At 42.9% G+C, this 25,153-nt stretch overlaps 1 long non-coding RNA gene across 1 annotated transcript; it reads right to left on the reverse strand.

Moving 5' to 3' along the window:
• Positions 1 to 78: 78 nt before the first annotated feature.
• On the reverse strand, positions 79 to 24,175 carry LOC141984422 (uncharacterized). The gene is made up of 5 exons (XR_012638731.1): positions 24,140 to 24,175; positions 5,470 to 5,503; positions 2,296 to 2,363; positions 1,990 to 2,117; positions 79 to 146 (listed from the first exon to the last, which is right to left on the reverse strand). It is a non-coding gene; the product is annotated as an uncharacterized LOC141984422 (long non-coding RNA).
• Between the last annotated feature and the right edge of the window lie 978 nt (positions 24,176 to 25,153).

Consider the following 25,153-nt stretch of genomic DNA (forward strand, 5'->3'; position numbering starts at 1 on the left):
AGTACATTAGCTTTTTCCACATCCTCTGTCACTAGGTTGCCTCCCTCATTCAGTAAGGGGCCCACACTTTCCTTGGCTTCTCTTGTCTTCTCTTCTGGGCTGGTTTCAGAAGGCTTGTTCCATTTATTTCAGTTTGCGGTTCTTCTCTGTTGAGGTTAATATCAATGTCATTGTGTTACCAGTTTAAAACAGCTTCTCTGGCAGTAATAATAGGGGTACAGGGCTAAGCGGGCTGTGAAAACCAACCTCCAAGCGGGCAGTTACGGGATGGGATGAAACATAACCTGGCTTAACCCAAGGTAAGGCCACAAGGGGTGGCCATATGCACAAATTATCCCACAGGTGGCTGCTATCACTCCCGGGCTCAATGGCGAGAAGAGTAGCAGACCTTGATTGGGATGTTTGCTGTATATTTTTCAAGGGACAGTTGTTTCTTTCTATTCTTCAGAAGTTTGATTTTTTTTTCCCCAATGGCCTCTGTTCATCTGAGAACCCACACTGGTAGATGAACATGGCAGAATGAAGTTGGCATATACCTGATTAATGCTTTTTTTTTTAAACCAGCACTGGAGCTCAAAATAAAGTTTAGCCAATAACATGTTTACTATAAATCTAGGCTACTTTAAAATTAGAAGGCAGACTTGTGGATAAGACACTGGACTGCAAACTGAAGGCAATTATGCCACCTATTCAGACTTAAGAAAAGTCTTTCTACAAATGCAGGAAACCTATTTTTTTAATCACGTATAAACTTGAAATTTTATTTTGGTTTCAAACTCAGCTGTTTCTATCCTGAGACAAATGTGACCACTGAGGTTATATAAAGAAAAGGAGGACTTGTGGCACCTTAGAGACTAACCCATTTATCTGAGCATAAGCTTTCGTGAGCTACAGCTCACTTCATCGGATGCATTCGATGAAGTGAGCTGTAGCTCACGAAAGCTTATGCTCAAATAAATTGGTTAGTCTCTAAGGTGCCACAAGTACTCCTTTTCTTTTTGTGAATACAGACTAACACGGCTGCTACTCTGAAACCTGAGGTTATAAAGTTCATCCCTTGTGAGAAATACATACATGTACGATTTTAAACACTCCGTAAAAGTGAGCTGGAAAATCTGGGCCTGGGTCTCCTCTCTGGAGCCAGTCCTGCACTTGGCTGGAGGGGGTCATTGTTGAGTGAGGTGAGATGCTCCCAGATCCCATCTGATTCAGCTGCAGATGCTGGGCTTGTTCTCCTTTTAACGATTCTACCCCTGCTGGTCTAAGCATTCAAGAAGAGAACTCTGATCCCCACCAGGCAACTTACTGCAGGATTACATGACCCCCTGCAGCCCAGCTTCCTTTTTAGAGAAAAGAAGAGCGTGGGCCCAGGGCAAGTGATCCTGCTTCTCTCAGTAGCTGTGATGCACACACACAGCAGAGACAGCTAAACACAGAGTGGACATCATGCTGCTCAATTTTCTCTTTCATCAACAAACCCTTACTCTTCTAATATATGCCCGAGGATCCTTACCAACACTTGAGAGAGTGGACAGCACTTTGGTTTGAAAAGGTCTCGTCTGAAACTTGTATGCGGTAAAGTATATGGTAAAGATAAAGGGATGGGTCATTCCTACAAGGATGTGAATCTAGGACACCGGATAACATAGCTATTCCAAAGCAGATGCTTAGAGCATTCAGCTACACCTCTTGGGCCTGAAACCTTGGGCACTTAGGGCAGTTCTACACTACGGCAGGGATCGACACTCTGAGATCGATCCACCGTCAGTCGATTTAGCAGGTCTAGTAAAGACCCACCAAATTGACTGGAGATCACTCTCCAGTTGATCCCTGTACTCTACCCCCGACAAGAAGAGTAAGGTAAGTCGTTGGGAGATTTTCTCCTGTCGACCCCCTGTGGTGTAGACCCCGCGGTAACTCGACCTAAAGTACATCGACTCCAGCTACATTATTCACCTAGCTGCAGTTGCGTAGCATAGGTCGACTTACCGTGATAGTGTAGACGTAGCCTCAGTCCTGCACACAGCTCCCATTGACTTTTTGTGGCAAATTAATGCACAATATGGCCCCGAATGAGGGGAGGCATGAACTGGTGGTTTAGTTTCTCTTTTTGTCCACTGCAGAAGAAAGGAATTGGAAGATAAATGAAAAGAGTGTTGAGGTTGCAAGCCACACAGGCTGTGATTTTATTTTCTTTGTTATGTTCAAGAACAATAAAATATTTTCCAACAGCTTTCCCTGAGCTAGGTTATATTGATTCATTATTTGAATCTGCCAGGAGTTCACTGCACTTACCTGTGAAAGTGCTTACAAGCCTACGGGATTGTCCTTCAAAGTGGAGGATAAACGTTCAGTGAGTTAACCTGGACAGGAAAACACAGAGGGGTTTCTATTTCAATACTTATTAGCAGATCAAAGGATATGTAACTAAATCAGCACAGCTTCCATACACCAATTGTTGTCTCCTGGGACAGACTATTATTATTTCTTTAGAAGCGTGCCAGGCACTTTACAGTACTGTTGCAAGGCAGCTGGCACCTGGGATTAAAATTGGTTCAGCGCCCCTGTACCGAACAGGTGCTCCCCAGGGAGCCAATTAATGGGCTATGGCTGCACCTGGGCTATAAAGGGTCAGGGCGAGTTCAATGAGGGCAGAGCTAGACTGAGAACTGCAGAGTGAAGCTGCAGAGAAGGAGGATCTCCTGCAGTGGTCCCTGAAGAAGGGAGTTTGGGCTTGGTAAGAAGATCCAGCTGAAAGTTTTGTTCTCCCTTTGGGAGAAGCCAAAGAAGGCAGGTCAGGCCTTGCCTCGTCTCCGGCTGCTCAGGCCATGCCCAGCTTACAGTTGGGTGGAAGATTTGGTTTTGTGTTTGCTTTTTGGAACTTAGCGTCAATAAAGAAACAAGATCCCAAGAAGGGCTGTGACTGGATGAGCAAGACTGTATGGAGTTTTGTTTAAGGTGCCCTGAAGAAGAGGAAAATAAGTGCAGGGCACCGCGGAGACACCGTTGCCAAGAGGGGGCGCTTGGGTGGTGGCCACCGTGTTACAAGTACAAGCAGCTAGACATGGGCTGTGCCCCGGAGTTAACAATCTAACTGTAGGTACTATGAGTGGTGAGTACAAGGCAGTAGGGAGGGGATGGGGGTAGGTGTGGGAGGAAGCGGCACTGGTGACAGAGTGAAAGAGATGATGATGGTTAAAGTGCAGGTAGTATTACCTAATGGTTACAGCAGGGAACAGGGAATTTGACACTACAGTGATAGGCAAGGTATAAATGCTAAAGTAGGTAGAATGAGAGAAATCAGGATTCTTGGGCTCTGGTCCCTGCTGTGTCACTCTGACTCTCATGACCAACCCTCAGAACAGCATCAGAGCAGGCATCACAATGAAAAGGGCACTTTGGTTTTGGGTGCTCCTACCTAGGGATACGATTTTCAGCACCTGAAAATTCTAGAAAGAGCCCCAATGACTTGTCATCTGTGACTCTCTAGAAACCCCAAATAAGCACTTGTGTGCTGACTACATGAATGGTAAAATATTGTTCTCTGCAATACAGATGCAGTGGAGAATGGTTATACAAGCTACATTGTTTGACTGGAAGCATAAACATGTGCTTAAGGGAGACAAGTCTGACAGCCTAGAGACCTAATCTTCTTATTAGCAGCCTTCCGTGTCTATTACCTTGTCTTACTACATTTCCTTTTGTGTCATAGCTCAGATGGCTTTTGCAACAGAACAAACAGACGTTCCCTGAGATTTGCATAAAGATCATTCTTGATATTAAAAAAATGTTTCAAGATGTCGCTGGCACAGGGATGATTTTCTCATACATTAGGAATCCCAGTTATAACCAGCCCCCTCTCACAACCAATTGTTAAAAGCTTCTAGTTTTCCATTGTTTACACATTGCCTAGCTCAGAGTGTTCCATGAAGGAGCGGAATTACAGGTCAAGATTTATATTTAAGTGAATTGCGCTCTCTGGAAAATGGAGAGCATCTCTGAGATCACATGCCTGGAGCAAGAGGGAGCAGGGAAGACATCAGTGGAGTCATGATAGCGCCCCACAAATGAAATTGTAAGTAGACAAAGTGAATAATTTACCAGTCCCCTATCTGGTCCTTAATCTCTTCTTTTATGTATACAGGGCTGTATGTGTAAATGACACTTTATGAACACATGAATGACATAGCAAATAATTCACAGCTGGCTTCATGAGTGCAACTCTATGGAAAGCAATGGGGTTGCATTGCCAGGACCGAATTTGGCCTATCAACTTTGCCCTGAGAAGCCATTGTAACACATTCATAAAGTGTGTGTTGTGTCTCTTTCTAGTGGCGGCTCCATTAGAGGACAATGACCTACTATTGCTACCATCTAATGGAGGTATACCTTTAAAGCAAGAGATTTGTGCTTTGGTGCTGAAGGTCCTAATTTGACACTGCTGGCAAGCCACACATGGGATCATTAAAACTACAATATATAGTTCAGGCAGACAAATATGAGAAGCCAGAAGAGAGCGCAGACAGAAGATGTCAAGGAAATAATGTTAATACTGGATGGTTTTGCAAGAGATACTTGTTTTAAAGGGGCAATTGCTAAGAAAAGGGGGATGCTTCGTGGTCAGGTTGCTTGGTGGGGCTGCATAAAAGCAGGCACAAAGCCAGGGAGTGGGAGAAGGAAACTGTCGAGAAGATACAGAGTAGAATAAGAAGTGGGAGGGGAGAGCAGGAGGAAATGAAAGTCATGGCAGTTTGGCATGCAGAAGTACTTCAGAACCAAGGCTCACAGCAGTCTTCTCTCCCATTGGAGGAGATCAGTCTCCTGCTAACCCAGGCCTTCCACTTACCACTTTGGTCCACATTATTGTGACAGACATAGGCAATGAACTTTTAAAAAAATAACTGTAGATGCAAACGTTTAGCAATGAGTGTGATTAGCCATTGGACCCGATCACAGAGGGATGTGGTATATTCTCCATCACTTGCAATCTTTGTATCAAAACTGGATGGGTTTCTAAAAGATACACACTAGTTCAACAATGTGTTGTGGAGCTAGATGCAGGAATCACTGGGTGAAATTCTACAACCCTGTATTATGCAGGAGGGTAGACTAGATGATCAGAAGAGGCTTTTCTGGCCTTAAAAAAATCTACCAATCTATTATTTTAATGGGAGCATATTGTGCAACAGCAATCTTCCATTTGAAATATAGACTTACCTCCTTCACCACCAGGGATCGGTTCTCGGCCCTACACTATTTAACTTTTCTATCAGTGATGCGGATGGAAACATAAAATCATCACTGATAAAGTTTGCAGATGACACAAAGATTGGGGGAGTGGTAAATAATGACGAGGACAGGCCACTGGTACAGAGTGATCTGGATTGCTTTGTAAGCTGGGTGCAAGCAAACAATATATGGCCAAATGTAAACTCATATCTGGGAACAAAGAACACAGACCATACTTACACGCTGGGGGACTCTATCCTGGGAAGCAGTGACTCTGAAAAAGATTTTGGGGTCATGGTGAATAATCAGTTGAATATGAGCTCCCAGTGTGATGCTGTGGCTAAAAAGGCGAATGTGATCTTTGGATGCATAAATAGAGGAATATAGAGTAGGAGTAGAGAGGTTATATTACCACTGTATTTGACACCAGTGTGACTGCTACTGGAATACTGTGTCCAGCCCTGGTATCTACCATTCTAGGAGGACGTTGATAAATTTAAGAGGGTTCAGAGAAGAGCCAAGAGAATGATGGAAGTATTGAAAACTATGTCTTATAGTGAAAATTTTAACAGCGAGGGTAATAAACCATTGGAACAATTTACCAAGGGTTGAGGTGGATTCTCCACCACTGGTGATGTTTAAATCAAGATGGGATGTTTTTCTAAAAGATCTGCTCTAGTTCAAACAGGAGTTATTTTGGGGGAAGTTCTATGGCCTGGGTCATACATGATGTCAGAGTACATTATCATAATGGTCCCTTCTGGCCATGGAATCAATACATCTATGAAATCAGGCAGCTTCCTTCCAAGTTCAACTGCCCAAACCCAGATCTGGCACAGCCTAGAGCAATCCAGAGGGCCAAATGCAGAGACAGTCCTGCTCAGTCTCAGATTGGAGCATGCTTAGTGAGAATGGAATTTTCAGGGAATGTAGCTGCTAAAATCTGAGTCTCTGAGTATGTGCAGACTGTGATTATGCTCAAAAATTTATAATTTGGCCTAATTTTGATAGATTTTCACCAGCATGGCAAAGGACACATCTATGATACCACGGCCACCCCTTACCAAATTTCAAGTCCCTGCTCTGAAGCATGGAGGCACTAGACCTGTTCAAAGAAAAGATTTCTAGAATTTTTGAATATGGAAAAGCAATGTACTATTCACTAGTCTCACTCCTGGAAATGGCTGAACTGTTTTAGTGGAAAGTTTAACAACAGATTGGCCTAAGGCAAGCACTCACCATGGAAAATTCAGCCCAAATGGCTAATGTTTGGCAAAGTTATAAGCAATTGAAAACAGGGTCTTATATGGGAAGCATCGGGCAACTTTATTAAGCAGCTATCAGTCCTGGCTCCAGTGATGATGTTACCAGACTAGAAATCTCACACACTTTTCTTAATCCTCCCTCATGAAGAAGTGTAGTAGCATAGTCCATCTGGCATGCAAATGTAATGTAAGATTATGCTTTGCTTGAAGGCCTCTAATGATGCCAATGCAAAATAGAGCTGAGTGAATAATTAAAAACAAAACTAAAACTAAAGTGAAATAAATTTTTCTGTTTCATTTTTAGGTAGTTTTCCTCCTGTTTTGTTTTGTTAAAATAAATATCGTTAAATTTCTAAACAAAGTATTTTGAAACAAAAAGTTGAAACACTTTGTTTCAAAGTGGCCAAAAATGCATTTTTCAGCAAATGCTCCAAAAATGCATTTTTTCAGCTAATTTATTTGCCCAAAACATGCCATTCAGCTCTACTACATAATGAGATGAGTTAAGAATAGGGTTTTCTGCAAGTCTGGTGAAAGGAAGAAGTATAATTTGCTTGTCAGTAATTGACCTGACATCACATATTTCTTTACACTGTATGGTTCAATGATAAGTATTAGATATAGTGGCTTCCACATTATTAGTATTATTTATTTATTATTGCTTAGAGGACAATGCAATTTTTCCCCATTAAATGGATATTTGTTCACATTTATTTTTCAATGAATTGGCTTCAGCTGCCATTTGTACATTCCAGTGACTGGGACTCTCAGACACAAATGGACCAGGAAAGTGAATTTCAAGGGCGAATGGAAGAGTATTCACAGGAACAGAATTTTAAATTCACGCATACCGGCATTTGTGCTGGAAGTGCTTGCTGTATTCTTTCAAGGAAGGTAACAGAAATAATGCCAAGTGACTCTCTGACCAACACATCTAAGTAACACTGTTCAACTGCTGTTATTCACAAACTATCAGGTGTCAAAAAAATGCATAATATCTGTCGAAGAAAATCCACTGTAGTAAACTGCAATTGGCTCAAAGATATTCCTTGAGCAAGAAAAGAGGTTACACTTGAATAAATTATTTGTGGTGAATTATTCACTTAGCTCTCGTTATTATAATTAAATTATGGTTTAATATGTAACATTCATGAGAAATTCCTCCATTCTGTATTTACTCACCATTTCATTTATCATGACTGAAAGCACTGATTAAACATATACATTAGCTGACTGTTTTCCACTGAGATGCTGCAATAAAAAAAAAACCACGCAGAACTTTTGCTGAGAGACTGAATCAGGAAATAGATACTTCCAAATTAATGAATAGGCAGAGTGGTTGGGATGGTGCATGAGTCCAGAAGTACTTTAAGTAGTGAAGAATTTTCACTGCTCTTCCAAGTGAACCATATTGTTTAGAGTCTTTTGATTTGTGATGAAGAAGTAAACCGATTTTGTAAATAAATTAACTTCTCTTGAGCAGCTGAATTTATGGGTTTTGTGGTATGGTCCTTGCTTGAGCATTCATATGAAAACACACCTTGTTTAACTGGCTGCATCTCACAGTGTCAGAGTATGTGTGCTGGCACAATGGTGACAGGACGAAAATACCATATCATATGGCTTCTGAGGCTCACTGTGCATGCAGTCAACTGTGGGAACAGTAGAGCAATTGGGACAATGGCAATGAAAGATCAGAGCAATGGCATACGGAGGGACAGAGATGTGAGATGTAGGAAACTGGAGATCAAAATTTGATTACATGTCTGGAAAAAGGTTGTCAGGTCCTCCTGTCCCAGAGAAGGACACCCTGAAGAAAGGGGAACTCCTCACACACATATCAGAGAAAATCCCTGCTTCAGAACCATCAACTCTGTGCCCAAACCTTAGCATCTGAGTGTTCAAGTCATGGCAAGGTGAGGAATGGCATAATTCATACAACTGCACAGTTTCAGTTCACAAGAGCTCATGCAAATCTTTTCTTCTGCTTTGGTTTGTGTGGCCTTATCCCCCTCTGAGTTCTGGTTTCCTATGAACTCAATAACTCAAAGTGAAACCCAGCCAAAACCAATCTGTTTTGCCTGGTTTCAGGTTGAAATCACTCTGTTTCACAGGGTGTTCATCTGTAACCATAAACTGACCCAGGTGCACTCAAAGCTTTGCCCAAGAGTGTGAAAAACTAGCAAACTTTTCAGCATAACTGGCCCCAAACATTGGGATTGTCACAAAACCCCAAACCAGACATCAGTGGTTTCACTGCAAAGATCTCTCGCAGCTCTCACCAAAGGCCTCCTCTTAATTGCACTCAGGGTGCCAGATGAGAGACTCTGGGAGGATTGCCAGGAGTTCAGCCCCACAACACTCCAACAGTGGCCAGCACCAGCTGCTTCAGGTGAAGGTGCAAGAAACCTGGTAAATAGCCAGTTTTGGGATAACCTTCCCAGAGGGAAAATTTCCTCCTGACCCTTAGTTGGGTTATGCCCTGAAGCCAGATGGTTTATATCCCCTCCCAAACACTTGCTTATTTTTAAAGTGTTTATTTGGGCATTTTTGTTCTCCCTATTAATGTCAAACCCTGCTAAACTCGTGGCCTCACTGATATTCTGTGCCAGTGAGTTCCAAAGGCTAACTGTTAACTGTGTTGAGGGAGAATGTCCTTTGACCAGGTTTGAGTTACAATGCTGACATTGCTTCTTTAAATGATTATTATTGCTTGTTTTTTCTCTTTAACGGTCCACCCAGTCATTGCATTGCTGTTCCAGGTCACAGCCATGGGGGTGATGGCCCCTGTACAAGTAGGATGTCTGGCAAGCCAAATACAGATGTGCCCTGGGAAAGAGCTATCCCTGGTTTAGGGACATGAAGGAGAGAGCAAAATGGTAATGATCACAGCTCCAGGACCGACTTCACCTCCCAAAGACTTTATTCACCAGCATTCTCTCTCTCGCTCTATTTTAAGTATGATTTTGGCCATGATGTCCCTGAATCGAAACCACTGCAAATTACAGGGTTTTTCACATTTCAATGTGCTTCCTCAAGTGCTGAGTGCCTTCTGAGCAGCCACCTTCAGTGGGTGTTGAGGGCACTTAGCAACTCTCATGAGATGCTCAGGATCTTGCAGATTTAGGACCATCACCCTTGTCTTCACCTTTTCAGTCGACACACTACCAAATACACCAGGTTTTGTGGGTGGCTTCATCAAAGGTCATTCCAGCAAGAAGCAGAGCGCCATGTATTACATGAGAAAATATGCTTTCATTCCATTTCCTGCCCAATTTGGAAGTTCCTGAAGTTCAGCTAAGGTTAAGAGATACATCTGAACTCCTGGATTTTTATCCAAAATACAGATCCCTGACTTTGGAAGAACCATGCTGCAGGGGACTTGGAGCAGGGTTGCAGTGAGAGTTTTCTTAGAACACCCACAGGAACTGAGATTCTCCGATAGTTATAGTGAACCCCTCTTACTATAGTATCTCACAATTTTTAATGTATTTTTCTCTCACAACACCCTCATGAGGTAGGCAAGTGCTTTTATCTTCATTTTGCAAATTGGGAAATGCAGCATAGACAAGCGACTTGTCTAAGGTCACACAGGAAGATTGTGGCAGAACCAGGAACTGAACACAGCTCTCCCAAGTCCCAGGCTATCACCCTACTCACTGGACTATCCTTATTCTTACTCCTTGTAGTGGGCCAGGAGAGAATGTGGACCAGAATCTGTGGAACGTTTTCAAAAAACAATTGCTTTGTATATGTAACCTGTACATGTGTGGATCAATCCCTTCATAGTGGCTAGTCCACATAAGAGTCTACTATAGCTGGCAGATAATGGAGTTTCTCCTTTAGTTCAAATAGTTGAGATGAGTGTCTTTGGTGCTGGAGATTGCACGTTCAACAGCATTGATAGCTCAAGTGGGGTGGATTACACATAAATTTGCAGTCATTTAGTTAATTTACTCTCTAGATTTATTGTCTCAGTGTGAGCATTTTATATCTCCAGCCAGACATCCAAATGAATTTACTACCCCAGACAATTACAGTAAAGCTAGTAGCTGAAAGCCCATGCTGTCGCAAAGGTCTGGCAGTTGGGCCAAGTAATCCGCCATCTGTGCAGTCTCCCTTATACAAGCGATGAAACTGTTGCATGCAAATTAGCTGTAGAGTAAGAGTGGTGATTGGTTGACTTACCTCTGATATCACAATGGGCTAGGACTCTTGACATGGCATAGATACATGGCTGACTGCAGCTGTACACTGCACAGTGTAATTCATAAAGTCAAATGGCTGAGAGCCACTGGATGAAAACAGACAATCCCACTGACGACCGAACCTGACGATATGCTAAACAAAAAGGGTTCTCGGTGATACTTGTAGCTGTTTCCATCACTTCACACTGACTCACCTGATATTTTAGGCTTCAGAGTGACACAGAGACAGAGTGACAATCCTAGTGACAATCTAGCTATCCAAGCCTCTATGATGTTCTTCACCTCCAAATTTGACATTTCCAACATATTCTAATAATTTTACAATTTGAATTTTTATCCCTAATTATGGGATAAAACTATGACCACAATTATGTATATGGATTTTGGAGAGACTTGAAAATTCAGCTTTAATCAGAAATTTGGTTGAAATCTTAACCATGGAGTGACCAATGCTTACTGCATAATATCAGACTCCTACAGACAAGCAGCTCTGCTGGGCAGGATCGTCGCTAAAGGACACACTGTGAAGTGACTAGCATTAAAAGATGGCATGAAACCTATATTAGAGAGAGGAGAAGGTGATGTTTAAACTGTGAATTTTGATTCTATGACAATTAGTAATAATGCACTCACACACACACACCAGAAAAGGGAAAGCCAGAGACGCCTACCACAGAAAGGTCAACCACAAGTTTAGGATCCAAGATGAAGTACCAACCTTATTCTTTAGCTCTATGTGGTTGCAGATAATGCTCTTATTTCTGAAAGCTGACAGCTAGGGATAGATGACTGTTTAAACTGATTAGATATGCCTCTGCCACAGACTACGGTACAAAAGATGAAAGCCCTTTTCAGATGCATGCCAGTGGTACCCAACTAAAGGAATAAAAGCTGGCCTTAAAACAAACAACATATTCTTGGACATATATCTTAAGACTGCTTCAAAGTGAAAGGTCTTACAACTGCCAGTGCTTGCTTTGTTGCTTAAAGAGTTTAAAGCAACATGTAACTTTAGCCCAGAGCTTTGTAACATTCTTATGACTTAAAAGAAGACCTTTTATGGCGAGCTAAAGGAGGGAAAGCGCTCTCAGGGAGGCCAGAAGAAACATTTCAAGAACTCCCTTAAGTTATCCTTGGGGCATTTCAGCACTGACCCAGAGTTTTAGGAAGATCTGACTCATGATAGTTCTACCTGGTGAGGCCTCATCCACACTGGTGCTATCGTCTATGAGCAGAGGAGAACTATAGAGGCAGAGCAGAAGCACCAGCAGCATAAATCTTGCAACAGCAGCACGTCCACTGTTAATCAAGTCATCCTTAGAGGCATCTCTTGGTCAGCGTGCCACAGGGAGTTCAAAGCTCAAATTGACCTGATAAGCCACGCAGGTGTTCACAGAAACCAAATCAACCAGTGATGTCATGGGCATGTTCGAACTCAAAGGATGAACAACATGACATAAAAAAAAAAAAAAAAAAAGAGAGAGAGAAAGAGACCAGCAAATGTTACAGTTAAGAATGTTGTTTCCTGAACCCACATAAATGCACTGCTAGAGACCCCTACAGCAAGTCAAACATACTGATCTGTGAGAAAAGTAGGAAGGGTTTCAGCATATGGTTGTATATGAAGCACACACAGGTATGAAGAGCCACATAATTTTCCTAAGTGCAAAATGAAGAATTAACAGTGAAACAGGACACTGCCTTTCTTTGCATTCCAGACCTAGGCCTCCCACTCTGCTAATTTACTTTGAGACAAAGGAAGTACCACCTTTCATTTGAACGCATTACGAAAAGGCTAGGGACTAATGAGCTGCGGACATCCACACCAGATTTCTGACCAGGACTTTGGACTAACCAAAGAAAGGAAAGGCCCCTCCAACTCAGAGATCTCCCCTTGGATGTGTCAAATACACCTACTGGGGAAATTCACACACATACCCCCATACCGAAGGCCAGCACAAGGCCTATTTCATACACATGTCCCAGTAAGTTCTTTGTTGATAAATTGTATATCAATTACTTGACCACACTTTGGTTTGTTATGAAATATACTCAAGAGATCAAATAACCAATGTAATTCAGGATTATTGCTATAAGCCAATAATACAGGAAGAGGTTCTATAAGATACCGATCTCTGAGAAGCCATCTCACGCAGCATTGTTACGTTCACCTTACGCAAAAGGTGTGCTCTCAAAGTTACAACCCTAAAGCCATCCTTTTATACCCTACCTGTTTACAAGTAAAAGGTACAGTGTACATCATCTGAAACTGGATGTAACCAATCAGCTTTACACCTTGTTTTTCTGTTACCATGGTGTATCCCTTATCTTTCGGTTCGGAACACATCCATTTCAGATACCAAAGGGCACGAAGGCACCTCCTAGGCCCATACTAGGGTAGAACAATCCTATCTCTTGTCCTCTTCCTTTGGGACACACCAGTACAGGCCTGTGAGAGTAACTCCCTTTCTGTTGCTTTGGCAAAGCACTCATCCGTCCTGATTTTGACAGCTTCCCTATTAGCTCTAGCCAAAACGTACTCCAGTGAATGCAAGGGGTTATGGGATACTTAGCATACGTGATCAGGGTTATATAAAAATAATAGGCCGATTTTGGTGATATAACTGTTATAATATTAGTGCTTAATGCTATTTTTGATTAATGCAAATACATATGGCTAATACATATTATTAATATATCCTAGCCATATATTAGTCAACATCTTAAACTAGGTAAAAGGGACTCAGATGGTGTCCAGATTTTGTACTGGCCCTCTACACAGGGTGATTTTCAGCCATAGTGTAGACATGATCAACTACATGCTCATTGTCATGAATTGCCAATACTGAATCTTCGGGCTTTTATTAAGCTCCCAGTAACCTAGATCCCAACACACTTTCATAGCTGTTTTAGACGAAGGGCTATTATTTATTAGAAATGTTACTAACTTAACATTGTTTTAATCACATGAACAATAGTTATGTATTTTTACACAAGCGTTTCCAATAAATGATCAGAACAGTACATCTATGTGTACATATGTGCATGTATAGATCTGTGTGCCTGTGCACATGTACTGGTGCTTGTGGATGTGTGTGTGCAGGCGCATATACTGATATATAACTCTATGCACCTCTGTGTGCATATATATAATGTGTATGAATGCATGAGTCATCTATCTGCCGCCCTGACCGGGAAAACCGAGAAGTCTGCTGCTTGCCAGGGGCTAAGATTCGTGATGTGACGGAGAGACTGCCGAGACTCATCAAGCCCTCGGATCGCTACCCCTTCCTGCTTCTCCACGTGGGCACCAATGATACTGCCAAGAATGACCTTGAGCGGATCACTGCGGACTACGTGGCTCTGGGAAGAAGGATAAAGGAGTTTGAGGCGCAAGTGGTGTTCTCGTCCATCCTCCCCGTGGAAGGAAAAGGCCAGGGCAGGGACCGTCGAATCGTGGAAGTCAACGAATGGCTACGCAGGTGGTGTCGGAGGGAAGGCTTTGGATTCTTTGACCATGGGATGGTGTTCCATGAAGGAGGAGTGCTGGGCAGAGACGGGCTCCATCTTACGAAGAGAGGGAAGAGCATCTTTGCGAGCAGGCTGGCTAACCTAGTGAGGAGGGCTTTAAACTAGGTTCACCGGGGGAAGGAGACCAAAGCCCTGAGGTAAGTGGGAAAACGAGATACCAGGAGGAAGCACAGGCAGGAACTTCCGGGAGGGGAGGGCTCCTGCCTCATACTGAGAATGAGGGGCGATCAGCAGGTTATCTCAAGTGCTTATATACGAATGCACAAAGCCTTGGAAACAAGCAGGGAGAACTGGAGGTCCTGGTGATGTCAAGGAATTATGACGTGATTGGAATAACAGAGACTTGGTGGGATAACTCACATGACTGGAGTACTGTCATGGATGGTTATAAACTGTTCAGGAAGGACAGGCAGGGCAGAAAAGGTGGGGGAGTAGCACTGTATGTAAGGGAGCAGTATGACTGGTCAGAGCTCCGGTACGAAACTGCAGAAAAACCTGAGTGTCTCTGGATTAAGTTTAGAAGTGTGTGCAACAAGAGTGATGTAGTGGTGGGAGTCTGCTATAGACCACCGGACCAGGGGGATGAGGTGAATGAGGCTTTCTTCCGGCAACTCGCAGAAGCTACTAGATCGCACGCCCTGGTTCTCATGGGTGACTTTAATTTTCCTGATATTTGCTGGGAGAGCAATACAGCAGTGCATAGACAATCCAGGAAGTTTTTGGAAAGCGCAGGGGACAATTTCCTGGTGCAAGTGCTAGACGAGCCAACTAGGGGGGAGCTTTTCTTGACCTGCTGCTCACAAACAGGGAAGAATTAGTGGGGGAAGCAAAAGTGGACGGGAATCTGGGAGGCAGTGACCATGAGTTGGTTGAGTTCAGGATCCTGACACAGGGAAGAAAGGTAAGCAGCAGGATACGGACCCTGGACTTCAGGAAAGCAGACTTCGACTCCCTCAGGGAGCGGATGGGTAGGATCCCCTGGGGGACTAACATAAAGGGGAATGGAGTCCAGGAGAGCTGGCTGTATTTCAAGGAATCCCTGTTGAGGTTACAGGGACAAACCATCCCGATGAGTCGAAAGAATAGTAAATATGGCAGGCGACCAGCTTGGCTTAACGGTGAAATCCTAGCGGATCTTAAACATAAAAAAGAAGCTTACAAGAAGTGGAAGGTTGGTCATATGACCAGGGAAGAGTACAAAAATATTGCTCGGGCATGTAGGAATGAAATCAGGAGGGCCAAATCGCACCTGGAGCTGCAGCTAGCAAGAGATGTCAAGAGTAACAAGAAGGGTTTCTTCAGGTATGTTGGCAACAAGAAGAAAGCCAAGGAAAGTGTGGGCCCCTTACTGAATGAGGGAGGCAACCTAGTGACACAGGATGTGGAAAAAGCTAATGTGCTCAATGCTTTTTTTGCCTCTGTCTTCACTAACAAGGACAGCTCCCAGACTGCTGCGCTGGGCATCGCAACATGGGGAGTAGATGGCCTGCCCTCTGTGGAGAAAGAGGTGGTTAGGGACTATTTAGAAAAGCTGGACGTGCACAAGTCCATGGGGCCGGACAAGTTGCATCCGAGAGTGCTAAAGGAATTGGCGGTTGTGATTGCAGAGCCATTGGCCATTATCTTTGAAAACTCGTGGCGAACGGGGTAAGTCCCAGATGACTGGAAAAAGGCTAATGTAGTGCCAATCTTTAAAAAAGGGAAGGAGGAGGATCCTGGGAACTACAGGCCAGTCAGCCTCACCTCAATCCCCGGAAAAATCATGGAGCAGGTCCTCAAGGAATCAATCCTGAAGCACTTAGACGAGAGTAAAGTGATCAGGAACAGTCAGCATGGATTCACCAAGGGTAGGTCATGCCTGACTAATCTAATCGCCTTCTATGATGAGATTACTGGTTCTGTGGATGAAGGGAAAGCAGTGGATGTATTGTTTCTTGACTTTAGCAAAGCTTTTGACACGGTCTCCCACAGTATTCTTGTCAGCAAGTTAAAGAAGTATGGGCTGGATGAATGCACTATAAGGTGGGTAGAAAGTTGGCTAGATTGTCGGGCTCAACGGGTAGTGATCAATGGCTCCATGTCTAGTTGGCAGCCGGTGTCAAGTGGAGTGCCCCAGGGGTCGGTCCTGGGGCCGGTTTTGTTCAATATCTTCATAAATGATCTGGAGGATGGTGTGGATTGCACTCTCAGCAAATTTGCGGATGATACTAAACTGGGAGGAGTGGTAGATACGCTGGAGGGCAGGGATAGGATACAGAGGGACCTAGACAAATTGGAGGATTGGGCCAAAAGAAACCTGATGAGGTTCAATAAGGATAAGTGCAGGGTCCTGCACTTAGGACGGAAGAACCCAATGCACAGCTACAGACTAGAGACCGAATGGCTAGGCAGCAGTTCTGCGGAAAAGGACCTAGGGGTTACAGTGGACGAGAAGCTGGACATGAGTCAGCAGTGTGCCCTTGTTGCCAAGAAGGCCAATGGCATTTTGGGATGTATAAGTAGGGGCATTGCCAGCAGATCAAGGGATGTGATATTTCCCCTCTATTCGACATTGGTGAGGCCTCATCTGGAGTACTGTGACCAGTTTTGGGCCCCACACTACAAGAAGGATGTGGATAAATTGGAGAGAGTCCAGCGAAGGGCAACAAAAATGATTAGGGGTCTGGAACACATGACTTATGAGGAGAGGCTGAGGGAACTGGGACTGTTTAGTCTGCAGAAGAGAAGAATGAGGGGGGATTTGATAGCTGCTTTCAACTACCTGAGAGGTGGTTCCAGAGAGGATGGTTCTAGACTATTCTCAGTGGTAGAAGAGGACAGGACAAGGAGTAATGGTCTCAAATTGCAGTGGGGGAGGTTTAGGTTGGATATTAGGAAAAACTTTTTCACTAGGAGGGTGGTGAAACACTGGAATGCGTTACCTAGGGAGGTGGTAGAATCTCCTTCCTTGGAAGTTTTTAAGGTCAGGCTTGACAAAGCCCTGGCTGGGATGATTTGATTGGGGATTGGTCCTGCTTTGAGCAGGGGGTTGGACTAGATGACCTCCTGAGGTCCCTTCCAACCCTGATATTCTATGATTCTATGATAAACATACATGTACGCCTTGCTAAATGAAAGGTCACATACATCTAAGAAACAAGAATGTAGGTCACACTTAGGCGACGGGGGACTCACATATTTTGGACGATAGTGGCTCAGAAAAGGACTTAGGGGTCATGATGGAGAAGCAGCTGAACAGGAGCTCCCAGTGTGATGTGGTGGCTAAAAAAGCAAATCCAAGCCTTGACTGTGTAAGCAGAGGAATATCTAGTACAAGAAATCTGAACACAAAATTCAGACAAGAAATAATGTGGACATTTTAAACAGTAATTAACTAAGTAATTAAGAAAGCTTTCTGAGAGATAAAGCACTGCAGAAAACAAATGTACACACTGCAGGAATCAGCCTCCCAGAACTGATCAGGAGTATGTTTATACACTGTACCTGTTTTTATATACCCTCTCCTCCCGGAACAGCCACATACTGACAACCCTGCAGCCCAAACCCAGCCCAAGATCAGTTCCTATTGCTATCTAACGCATACTGTCAAAGAGAGACCCTTCTGTTTCCTGTTTCTCATATAGCAATGACATCACTGGTTAATAACTCAAAGAACAGTAACCATACTTCAAAGCATCATTGGACTTTCTCATTAGGATTCTATAGGATTTGATTTTCCGCAACTCCGGCCCTGCCAAAGCCATGTTAAAAATAGGCTTGGTAATACTTTTCACATTTGTAGGCTGTCATGAACTGTTAACAGGAAACAAGTCATTCAAATGCACATAACTTTATAATTAAGGCAGCTCACTTTATAAACCCCATTTTTCACAGAAACAGTGACTTTTAATAAAGCAAAGTAGAGCTGTGGGGGGACTCTGTGGTTTCTGCCTGCAGGCTTTGTGTGAACATTTTCATTCCTGATCCCTCAGCACATACAGACCACGGTCATCACTCAGAATATTTATTTCCACTTTAAGAGACAGGCTGGTCCAGTGATCGGGACACTGGGCAATGAGTCAGGAGACCTGGTTCTAGTCCTTGCTTTTCTTCGCTGTGCCAGTTTCCCCATTCCAACTCAATTCAATTCCCAACTCTGCCCCAGACTCCCTGTGTGACCTTGGGTAAGTCACAAAGTTTCTGTGTCGCAGTTCCTCGTCTGTAATATAGGGACAGCAGAACCTCCCTACCTCACAGGGGCCATTAAAGATTGTGAGGCACTCAGACTCTGCAGTCATGAGGGTCATAGAAAGATTTAGTTATGCACAGTACCAAGCACAATGGGGCTCTATGTGCAATTGTCGGCCTATTCATAATGACCTAGATAAACTAATACAATAGTTTATGAAACCTCCCCACATATGCACTGTGGTGCTGCACTAAGAGTTATATTAAAAATAATGTGAGAGAAATCACAAAAGAGGCATGCAAAATATTGAAAAGCCAAACAGCAGGAAAGGATGCTATGGAAGTGACCGTGATTACAGCTGACTCGACTCTCTGGATCCCCCCTTTCAGCCTGCTGTGTTTATACTTTTAAATGCGGGAGATGAGCTGAAGTGGATTTCCTCAGGAGAGTGATATCCACATCCTCCAGGCTGCACAGCAAAACTTGGTCACCAGCTTATTGAGGGCCATGTCCAAAGACCACTGAAGTCAGCAACATTGGACTGCGGAAATGGATGATGGCAGAACACCTAAAAAGAGCACAGATTCCTGGTGGGCTCTCAGTACTGTGCGGGCTTTAAACAAAGGCAGGACCCTGGGCTTTGCAAGTGATTGAGGCCAGATTAAAGTTGATTCACCACCTTGCAGGCAAAAAGCATAAAGAACTCAGGACAGGTGTAATACTGCTCAGGTCATGGAGGAGGCAGGACTCCTGAATTCTTCAGAAGCAGCAAGTGATGGGGGAGCCTATTAAAAAGAACCCAAAACAGTCAGGCGTTTTGCTTACAGGAGCATGTATGGCTTTGGGATAAACATGGGAGAAGGTTGAGCAAACTGTGCAGTGGAAGGAAATGTTTTTGTATGTTTCACACAGCTAAATGCTGAACAGAGGGAGGATCTGGAATCTGACTGCCCAGTGTACTAGGTGTTAAAGGTTTGATCCACATCCCCTCAAGGTCAGCGGCAGTTCTTCTATGCACTTCAAAAGACTCTAATACTCTAGGAATGACCAGTCCACAGAGAGGGACTGGCCAATACCAGTGCCAGGAGTCAGACACCACATTAAAGTCACAATTCACTCAAAAAATGTAATTTCATTAGTCTTTGCCTCTGACCACGTTATAATGTAGCAACCACCACCTTTGCGATGAATGGCCAGCTGGGATTAACAGCTCACAGCTGCACTACAATAATCAACTTCTCCCACAGGGTCATTAATTCAGAGGACATATCCTTCACCTTCATGGTTATGCTTAACCAGAGGAAATGACAGATTTAAATTGGCATGTGCCACACAGAGAGCAATGGCAAACCTAAGAATTAGTAGAATTGTTTTTACTATGGATGTAGAGGACACCTTTGTATGACAACAAAGGAAATCATGTTCTCAACATCTGGAGTTTACACTATCCAATCTGTAATAATGTATTAATGCAGAGCATGTATATGTCTCATTGCAGAGCAATACTAAAATATTGTGGAAAGACTAATAGTTCTAGCTAGCTATCTTCATCTAGGTTGGAACATCGCCACTCATCTGAATACCTCCATAATCCCAACAGACCATTGGTTAATTATCCTCCCTACTTCCCACAAGGCTATGCTTTTCCTTTCTTTTTAATATATTTCTCCTTTTCTCTAGTTGCTCACTCAGGCTCAGATTTAGAAAACATCCCTATTCAGGAGTTTGAGAAGAATGGGACAATTTACCCCTCTCAGCGGAACCATTTCAAGAGGTCTGCAGACTCAGCATCGGTTGCACTTGGTTCACATTTTCAAGCTTTTTTTTCGGCAACTGTTTGCAAAAAATTAGTTTTTTGTTAAATGAAATCTGAGATTTAGATGTAATCATCTGATTCCAGGAGCTGGTGCCCAAAAATCTATAGTGCCTATGCTTTAGTCCAGCCCTGATTAAAATCAGTGGGCCTTAAGCACATGTTTAAAGTGTTTAAAGCAAGTGATTAAGTTCTCTCCTAAATCTGGCCCTTAGAATCCATCTGAGAAAAGCTGGTTCCTTGGAGCGTGCACACACTACCTCATGTTAAGACCTTATCTGAGATACGCTCAGAGCACTCATTTTTCTACTGATTTTAACAGGAATCGAGGGTATTCAACACTTCATGTGATCAGACCCTGAGGATACAGTCAATGGGTCTGATTCTGATTCTGTGCATCACTGATGTAATTCCTTTGATTCTAATGGAGTTTCTCGTGATTTATGCCAGCATGATCAGAGAATCAGGCTCACAGACTGACGTGGGCTGGGGTCTGGTAAATTCAGAGTTCAGTGTGCTAGTCAAACATGTGGATGGGTAAAACCAAAGCTATCGTGGTCTCACATAAACCAGTCACAGCTTCCACATTTCAGTGTTTGCTTTTATTGTACAGAAGAGAAATAATCATTAAAAATTTGCAGAAGCTCGCAAGCTCTGTAGAGAGAATTGTGAACAAGTAGCTCCACTCATTAGAATATCGTTTCCTCCCGAGTGACTGAAATACCCGTGTTCCTGTACATCAAAGGAAACACATGCAGCATGTGATGCAGCAGCTGCTCTGGTGCTGTTATTCCCTATCTTTGTAGCAAGAGCAACGGAAGCCGTTTTGCAAAACTTTGCTAGATTATTGCTCTGTCAGCTATTTTTAGCTTTCAGACTGCTGTGACTTACACATCATTGCCTTTCATTTGATTATTTTCCTCCACAGGCTTTTTTTTTTTTATTCTTCTCTAACTTATAAAAGCCCCGGGGTCCACAATCTCCCTCCCTCTTCACCACCCTTCACTTTGTGTGCCAGTCAGCTCATCACTTAAATATTAAAAGGCAGCTGATTAGATTTATTCAGCTTTGGGTTTGGATTTAAAACCTGCCATAGCTCAGGGGAGAGCGCACCTGAGAAAGAGACAGTTCCTGCTCCAAAAAGCTTACAGTCTTATTAGACCAAGGGCGGGAGAAAGGAAGTATGATATCCCCATTTTACAGATGGAGAATTGAAGCACAGAGAGATTAAGGACCAGATTTTAAAAGATACTTAGGTGTCTAGTGGGCTCTTTCGTTGATTGCAATGGGTGATAGGTGCCTAGATGCTTTTGAAAATCCCACAAGGTGTCAAAATACCTTTAAAAAGCTGGCCCTAAGCGACTTCCCCAAGGTCAAACCCAAATCTCCTGAGCCCCATCCAGTGCCTTAACCTTCAAGACTTTTTTTTTTAAATCATCACTTTGTTGCCAAAACTTTAAAAAGTCAATAGCTCCTGTTAGTGCATTACCCTGAAACACACAAGTAATGCAGAGGCAACCATACAGCCAGAACAAACCTTATTTCTACAGCTGGAATGACACCATCGATGACACTTCTGACAAGGAAGTAAACAGGAAAAGCTGAGTTGGCTCAAGTTCCATGAGAAACAGGGAGGGACACAATTTGTGTTTACTAAATGGAAAAGGACAAAGCAGGTACAGAACTGAATGTTATTTTCAACCCTTGCAAAAGGGAATAAGACAGAATGGCGAGGAAAGACAACATTTAAAAACCACTTTCAAGAAATACTTATTAGTGTCTCTTCTAAAATGGGTGTAGAGTCTGATCCTGTGGTTCACACCAGTCAAGGAGAGGAAGCAGGGCTGGATCCATAAATGTCTCTTTGGTTTGAAATCTTTTAAAAGCTCTTGATAGTTTTTCTGGGCCTGAACCAACCCCCTGGATCCAAAGCTTCCCTCCACTCAGAGGATGTTTGGATTCACCTTCCGAGCTGAACTCTGCAGCTCTGGCTCATGCTTCATTTTACTGACTGTCTCTGTTAGCTGAGATATCTAGCTTGAATTTTTCCAAGACATAGTAGGAAGTATTTTCTTTTAATAATTATAAATATATTCCTTTGATGTAGATGATGTGTTAAAGCAGGAGCTGACACAGAGATGGAGGAGATTTATTGGGTAATCTAGGGCCTACAACCCTTATCAATGTGAGTAGTAATTACTGACATGAGCAAATCCATGGACTTCAGTAGGGTCTACTCATTGGAGCAATGGTGGCAGGGTCTTCCTCCTTTCAGTTCAAGACTCGGGGTATGTCTACACAGCATGGAATCCAGCTACTGCAGATAACAATGTGCACACAGTCGATGCTGGACTTCTATTACCCACACTGCATTGTCTTTGCTTCTGTCGTTACCTGGGCTAACTGGATCGAAGCTAGCTCAGGTAAGCAGCCACACAGAGCTTTTGCTAGGTAGATGTACCCTAAATGAACTAGTGCTTTTGAACTGAGCCCAAACCTCTTCTTCTAGAACCTTAATCACATCTGTTCACCAGCAGAAGCTTCATCTTTATTATTTTAACTACAGATTCCACATTACATTTTTTTTCTTCTGATTGTTACAGCAGAACTGGGGCAGAAAGATGGACTGACCCTTCAGACTGGCTCACGTATTGTGAGCATCACAAAACTAGGGCTCTGCTCAGCAAGCTGCCTCCAACCAAAAAGTGTGCTGATTACAAAATGCACCCTCAGATTCCATCCAGAGTTCACACATGGGACGAAGAGTCTTGCGCCATAAGACTGTCAGATCATTATCACTGAAGCAATATTGGTTTGACTTAGTAGAAAAACGATATTAGTTAATGCTCTTTGTAACCAGCCACCCCAAACTCATCTGAAATCACAGGCCCTGCACCTGCATGTCACAGCAAATGCAGAACTGGGTTCTTAGAAAGGAACAATCAGCAGAAGAGCTTCCACTGATGTGAGTGGGACAGAATCAAGACCTACGATGCCCATTTAAAAAAAAGAAATCTTCCACTTCAGTTTAACTTTGCACAGCTTTGAGAGTTGATATAGAAGAGATGATTTTAACTGTTTTTTCCTAAACTGCATACAAATGGGGGGAGGGGGGGCCTATCTCTGACCTTTCAAGGGAAGTTTAATAGTAATGTTTTTAGTCTCCATAAATTTTTGGGTGTCACTTGCTAGGAAAAACCAAGGGAAATAGCCTATCCATATGAAAACAATAATCATGTAATATTTATTGTCTGGGATTGAAATGTTTCAAATATTCAAAGCAATAAAACGTCAGGAAAAGCTAGACTTCCTGATGTAAAAAAGGCCATAAATTTATCCTTTCATAAGACACAAGAAGGGGGAAAAAAAAATCAATGTGATATTTTATGTGAAAGCAAGAAAGAAAAAAACTTAAATCTAAGTTAAAGCAGTATAAAGCCCCCAGAGGGCACAATCGACTTACCTTTGGGAGTCTGAAGGAAACAAATGGCAGCCAAGTGCACAATTCTTGTATAATAAAATATAAGGAAATTTCAAATACAATATCAGCAACCAATGAGGTATTTCTGTAGTGTCCCAATCTGACAACTCCTTTCGAAATATGAGTGTTGTAAAAATACCTACTTCAATGCACAAACTGGGAACTTATTCCCAGCCATTTGGTATCTTTGCTTTTCAAACAACATTTTATTCTATACTTTAAAAATAAATAAGTCAATATTTCACTGTCAAATTTAACTTTGCAAATACAGGTCAAATTAAACATATTCCACGTTTTGCAGAGATGGGATAAATCAAAATGGTTGCCAAAACTGGGTAGTTTTGTTTTGTTTTTGCAAAATCAGGGCTAGTTTGTGTGTTTTGGTTTCAGTCCTCTAGGAATATGGAGTATTTCTTTTTAATTTTCTAAGTCTCCGCTGCTTACTTGTGAATCAAATAGCAACCATCTTCTTCTTTACTCTTCAAGCTATTCTTGCGTTGCCTCTAGGATTACCAGAAAAATACAGTAAGATGCAAAAAAACTCAGACACCACACTGCAAATCTATACCAGAGCCCGCACAAAACAAACCTCAGCAATGTACCAATTCATATACTATCATGCACAAACCCGATCTCAACTGGGTAAAATGCACATAAAAATTCCAATGGCAAAACTGAAAAGGTTTGGAATTTGGACAAGTATCCAAAAGTTTGGCAGTTTACCCAAATTCTATTCTACCGTAACATTTGGAGGATTACAACCTGCCCTCTCACCTTTTATCTCCAGAGAGCCTAGTTCTACCATGATGAACAGCCAGTTCCTTCCTCCCTCTTACTTAGCATTTGCATTGTGGTAGTACACATTGGTCCCAATAAAGATCAGGAGCGTATTAAGGCAGGCACTGTACATACACGTAGTAAAAGAGAGTCCTCTTACTCCATAAAACTTACAATCTGAACACTCAAGGAAGTATTGTCATCCTCATTTTACTGATGGTGAATTGAAGCAGAGAGAGAATAAATGATTTGCCCAAGGTTACACAGGGAGTCTGTGGCAGAGCTGGGGACTGAATCGAGTCCCAGGCCAGAGCCTTAACCACAGACCTTACACATAGCTCCCTCTTTCTGCTAAAGAGACCCTGACATGTTCTTACAAATAGTTCTTTCCAGGAGACGGTTGGCAAGCCCATTCTTCCTTGGATGTCTTTGGAGGAGGGGAGTGATAAGAATAAAACAGGCCTATTTCTCCTTTTGGATCTCTGTGGAGCATCTATATCCATTCTTCTCCAGAGGAAGACGGTACCTCTCCATTTGCTCCCCTTGAGCATCCAGGAGGCCAATGCCTTCTTCCTATTCCTAGGTGGGTTTGACACAGGGAAGGTTCATGGTGGCTTTGTTCAGGACATGGCAGCTGAGCAGGTCTGACAAGCTTAGATCACTGCTCCTGCTCCGCTATGC

The sequence above is a fragment of the Natator depressus genome, chromosome 3 (genome assembly GCF_965152275.1).
Source record: "Natator depressus isolate rNatDep1 chromosome 3, rNatDep2.hap1, whole genome shotgun sequence".
NCBI lineage: Eukaryota > Metazoa > Chordata > Testudines > Cheloniidae > Natator > Natator depressus.